Source organism: Pongo abelii, chromosome 18, assembly GCF_028885655.2.
Source record: "Pongo abelii isolate AG06213 chromosome 18, NHGRI_mPonAbe1-v2.0_pri, whole genome shotgun sequence".
In the NCBI taxonomy this organism is placed as follows: domain Eukaryota; kingdom Metazoa; phylum Chordata; class Mammalia; order Primates; family Hominidae; genus Pongo; species Pongo abelii.
Window position 1 is genome coordinate 68,118,105 of NC_072003.2, and position 5,580 is coordinate 68,123,684.

The following is a 5,580-nucleotide window of genomic DNA, read 5'->3' on the forward strand; positions in this document are numbered from 1 at the left end:
AGGTTGTGAGCAAGTAGCAACATCCACAGTTACCTACTTTTGTTTTTTAGCAACAGAATTCAAATTCTCTGCCCTTGTCTGGAAAGTTTATTCTGTCTCATAGATACTTTTCTTGTGAAAAGTGTAACTTTGGCTGGGCGTGGTGGCTCACACCTGTAATCCCAGCACTTCGGGAGGCTGAGGCAGGCGGATCACGAGGTCAGGAGATCAAGCCCGTCCTGGCTAACACAGTGAAACCCCACCTCTACTAAAAATACAAAAAATTAGCCGGGCGTGGTTGCAGGCGCCTGTAGTCCTAGCTACTCGGGAGGCTGAGGCAGGAGAATGGCATGAACCCGGGAGGCGGAGCTTGCAGTGAGCCGAGATCCCACCACTGCACTCCAGCCTGGGTGACAGAGCGAGACTCCATCTCAAAAAAAAAAAAAAAAAAGAAAAGTGTAACCTTATCATTTTGTCTTTTGACCACTCCCTAAGGGCCAGACACTGTGCTCAGTTTTTTATATGCCTTACTATTAATGATGCCAGTTACTATGTACTGATCCTTTCCCCAGTTCTAGGCACTGTGATCATTGTTCTGCAAATAGCATTTTATTTAATCCCCTACAGGGTAGACATTAATCACCCTATAGGGTAGGCATTAGCTCTATTCTATGCATGAGAAAACTGCGACTGAGAGGCTAACTTGCCAGTGGTCACAAGACAGAGCCCAGCTTCCAAGTCGAATTTGTCTCATTGCAGAGCCTTTGCTATGAACCATCACTATACATGCTCTGGGAAATTGGCTTTGTCAGCCCAAACATGGCATCTAGGAAATGGCCTGTAAACTCCCATGATCAGTGTTATTAAGAACCGTCAGCTCCGTGTGACCAGTGCATGACCAAGCATTGCCAAGTGCAATTGGCTGGAGTCATTTGTGGTCTGATTGGTCTCAGTGTCAGCTGTGACACATGTTCACATGGGGTGTCTGCAGTAATAACTCCCTTAGGGAAATTGTGTTGCACGCTACTTTTTAAAGCTTTTAAAAAATAACAGCGTTATTTGAGATGTAATTCATCTGCCACACAATTCCCCAATTTAAAGTGTACAACTCAGTGTTTTTTGTATATTCACAGACTTACACAACCATTGCCATAATCAATTTTAGGACATTTTCATTACCCTAAAAAGAAGCCTCATTCCCATTGTAATCATGCCTCATTTCTTCCCAAACTCCCCAGCACCAGCCAAACACCTATCTGCTTTCTGTCTCTATAGATTTGCCTATTCTGGACATTTCATATAAATTAACACAATTTTCAATTAATACAACTGGCTGGGCGCGGTGGCTCATGCCTGTAATCCCAGCACTTTGGGAGGCTGAGGTGGGCAGATCACTTGAGGTCAGGAGTTCAAGACCAGCCTGGCCAACACGGTGAAACCCCGTCTCTACTAAAAATACAAAAAGTTAGCTGGGCGTGGTGGCGGGTGCCTGTAATCCCAGCTACTCAGGAGGCTGAGGCAGGAGAACCACTTGAACCCAGGAGGCGGAGGTTGCAGTGAGCCTAGATTGCGCCATTGCACTCCAGCCTGGGGAACAAGAGGGAAATTCTGTCTCAAAAAAAAAATTAATACAATTAATTGTATTAATTTATATGAAATGTCCAGCATAGGCAAACTATTAGATGTATTAGTTGACTAATAAAACAATTAGTCGTATTTTTTTGTGATTGGCTTTTGTGACCGGCTTCTTTCACTTTAAATAATATTTTCAAGGTTCATCCACAGGTAGCTTGTATCAGTACTTCATTTCTTTTCTTTTTCTTTTTTGAGATGGAGTTTTGCTCTGTCGCCCAGGCTGGAGTGCAGTGGCACGATCTCAGCTCACTGCAACCTCTGCCTCCCAGGTTCAAGCAATTCTCCTGCCTCAGCCTCCCGAGTAGCTGGGATTATAGGCACCCACCACCACACCTGGCTATTTTTTTATATTTTTGGTAGAGACGGGATTTCATCAGGTTGGCCAGGCTGGTCTCGAACTCCCGACCTCAAGTGATCCACCCACCTCGGTCTCCCAAAGTGCTGGAATTACAGGCATGAGTCACTGTGCCCGGCCAGTACTTCATTTATTTTCAATGCTGACTATTTTAGTTCACTTTGTGTTGCTATAAAAGAATCCCTGAGGCTGAGTAACTTATAATGAAAGATTTATTAACCTCACAGTTCTGCCAGCTGAGAAATTCAAGGACATGGCCCTGGCTCTGGCAAGAACTTTTGCGCTGTGTTACAATGTGGTGAATGTCAAAGGGGAAATGGACACCTGTGGGGTGGGGGGGAACCTGATGGGCATCCTGGCTTTATAGCAACCCATTCTCTAGGGAACTAATTCATTCCTGTGAGAACTATCCAGGCTCGTGAGAGCAAGACCTCCCTCACTTCCTTTTGTTCCCACTTCATTGTCCCCACCTCAGCAATGAGTGAGACCACTCCTACCACATCACTAATGAGCAAACCAAGTTTCTGGAAGCTTCTATAACATTCCGGCTAAGAAACTAGAGCTTTTGACAAGGAGCCAAGACTGGAAATAACATTGCCCCTCCAAGGCATAAACTGAGACAGGGGGCTAGAAAAGGAACTCACAGTAGAAAACAATTGCAATTGATTATCCCAGGAACGCAAGGGCATTTCAACTGCAGAAACCCTATTCATGGAATGCACCACATTACCTGATTAAAGGAGAAAAATATTATGATGTCAATATCTGCAGGAAAAACTAGTAGCTTGGGGTGGGTGCGGTGGCTCATGCCAGTAATCCCAGAACTTTGGGAGGCTGAGGTGGGTAGATTGCTTGAGCCCAGGAGCTCAAGACCAGCCTGCGTGACATGGTGGAATCCCATTTCTACAAAAAATACAAAAATTAGCTGAGTGTGGTGGTGTGCTCCTGTAGTCACAGCTATTCCAGAGGCTGGGATGGAAGGATGGCTGGAGTCCAGGTCGAGGATACAGTGAGTCATGATTGCACCACTGTGCTCCAGCCTGGGTGACATAACAAGACTCTGTTTCAAAAAATGAAAATTACTAGGAGCAGCCGGGCGTGGTGGCTCACACCTGTAATCCCAGCACTTTTGGAGGCTGAGGCGGGCGGATCACGAAGTCAGATCGAGAACATCCTGGCTAACACAGTGAAAACCCACCTCTATTAAAAATACAAAAAATTAGCCGGGCATGGTGGCACACGCCTGTAATCCCAGCTAATCGGGAGGCTGAGGCAGGAGAATCGCTTGAACCCGTAAAGCAGAAGTTACAGTGAGCCAAGATCATGCCACTGCACTCCAGCCTGGGTGAGAGAGCGAGACTCTGTCTCAAAAAAAAAAAAAAAAAGAAAAAAGAAAAAAGAAGAAGAAGAAGAAGAAAGACTAGGAGCAAATAAACTAAACTCCTAGCATAGGTTAATTTGATCTGGAGAGATAATGAGTGATTGTTGTTTTCTTGTTTTCTTCTTCCTTGTCCTTTACTTTCCCTCCCCTTCCCAAATTCCTGTATTAATTTAATTACAATGTTTCAGAATTCTTCCTTTTCTGTAGTATCAATTTAGGGACCTGACTTTCTGGGGCCAACCCTCACACCTGTCTGTTGGCAAGCGTCCTCTACCCGAGTGTGCATAGCACCTGGCCCTGTGTGATCCGGGGGGCCTCTTGGCTTGTACCCACCCATGCCTGCAAGCGCTGTGTTCTCGCCAAGGCCTCAGATCTCAGGCTTTGATCCTCCAAATGCTTGAAGAACATCAACTCATTAGTTTCATCCCTGTGACTACACAGTGGGGTCGTGGGGGCTTCCCCTTCCTCCAACTCCTCAGGCAAGTGGATCTGGTGCCTTCTAGCAGGCAGCTGAGGACAAGTTGAGAAGGGGATGTTTGTAGAAAAGGTGTTGGGAGGTGGGAGTGGGGGCAGCAACAGAGGCACTTGCCAGAGGCCATTTCCTTCCCTGGCAGATGTGGAATGGAGGACTTTATCAGGGTCTTTAAATTTTTAAAGACTTTTGCTGGTGATGTTTTGTCTTGCTGTCACTATTTTATCAAAGAGGGCAGGCAAATGGGCTTTGGTGTCCTTAACTATTGTGTATGAGGGTGTGAAAGCCAGGACTGCTACAGGGACCTGCAAAACGAAGATTCCTGGGTGGGGGCAGAGGTGGGGTAGGGGGTATTGGGAAGCAGGAGAACTGTTAGTGCCTCACGCTGAATTGCTGCTGGATTCTGGTTGTTCTTTCTGGTTTTGATCCATAGGTTCTGGATCACACCCTGGAAAACTAGAACTCAGATAAGACTGGTGTTTTGTTTCTTTAAACTTTTTTTCCTTTTTGTTTACTTGGTCTTTTGTGTAGGAGAAATCCACTACCACCTCAACTTCTACTATAAGGTTGGCAGCCCTGAGGATCCTTTTTTGTTTTTTTTTTTTTTTTTTTGAGATGAAATCTCGCTCTGTCGTCCAGGCTGGAGTGCAATGGCGCGATCTCATCTCACTGCAACCTCTGGCTCCCGGGTTCAAGCGATTCTCCTGCCTCAGCCTCCCGAGTAGCTGGGATTACAGGCGCCTGCCACCACAACCGGCTAATTTTTATTTTTGGTAGAGACAGGCTTTCGCCATGTTGGTCAGGCTGGTCTCAAACTCCTGACATCAGGTGATCCACCTGCCTTGGCCTCCCAAAGTGCTGGGATTACAGGCATGAGCCACCACACCTGGCCTTTTTTTTTTTTTTTTTTTTTTTGAGACAGGGTCTTGCTGGGTTTCCCAGGCTGCAGTGCAGTGGCACAATCACAGCCCACTGCAGCCTCAACCTCCCGGGCTCAAGCGATCCTCATCCTCCTGAGTACCTGGGACTATAAGTGTGTGCCACCATGACTGGCTAATTCTTATTTATTAATTTATTTTTATTTTTTCATAGAGACAGGGGGCTCATTATGTTGCCCAAGCTGGTGTTGAACTCCTGGCCTCAAGCCATCCTCCTGCCTCGGCCTCCCAAAGTGCTGGGATTCCAGGCATGAGGCACTCTGCCTGGCCTAGAACTCCTTTTTTAATGGAGCATGTTATGAATGTATTCCTGCTTCCACAGGAATGAGGAGCAGACAGTTCCACACTAGTGCACAAAAGACTAGTTTTTAACTCACAGTTAGCACACTTTTTTTTAGTAGAAAATGAATAGAAAAAAAGATATAGATATGCCGCAGAGAGAGAGAGAGAGAACAAAATTACTCATAATTTCATCACCTGGAAATGTGGTTTTGGTGTCTATTCTCCATTCATTCATTCAATAAGTATTTATTGAGCACCTATTATTTGCTATTTTGAATCCTGGGGATCTAACCGTGAGCTTAAACACTCTCTGTCCTCATATGGTTCACAGGCTAGCGAGAAGATAGAATTTAACCAAAGATTAAAATTAAATGTGGATAATTAGCCAAGTTGTCTACACATAAATGGACAATTTAAACAATGCCAAGAGCTAGTATATTCAGTCCTACAAGAGCATAAAATATAGGGCTCTGGTTGGGCACAATGGTTCGAAAATCTGGAATCCCAGCACTTTGGGAGGCCAAGGCAGGAGGATCAG

General features: G+C 45.5%; 2 non-coding genes across 2 annotated transcripts; both read right to left on the bottom strand.

The window, feature by feature from the left end:
* Positions 1–4,345: 4,345 nt before the first annotated feature.
* On the bottom strand, positions 4,346–4,443 carry LOC112129499 (small nucleolar RNA U109). Its single transcript, XR_002911893.2, has one exon. It is a non-coding gene; the product is annotated as a small nucleolar RNA U109 (small nucleolar RNA).
* A 561-nt stretch (positions 4,444–5,004) lies between these two features.
* LOC112129500 (small nucleolar RNA U109) lies at positions 5,005–5,109 on the bottom strand. Its single transcript, XR_002911894.1, has one exon. It is a non-coding gene; the product is annotated as a small nucleolar RNA U109 (small nucleolar RNA).
* Between the last annotated feature and the right edge of the window lie 471 nt (positions 5,110–5,580).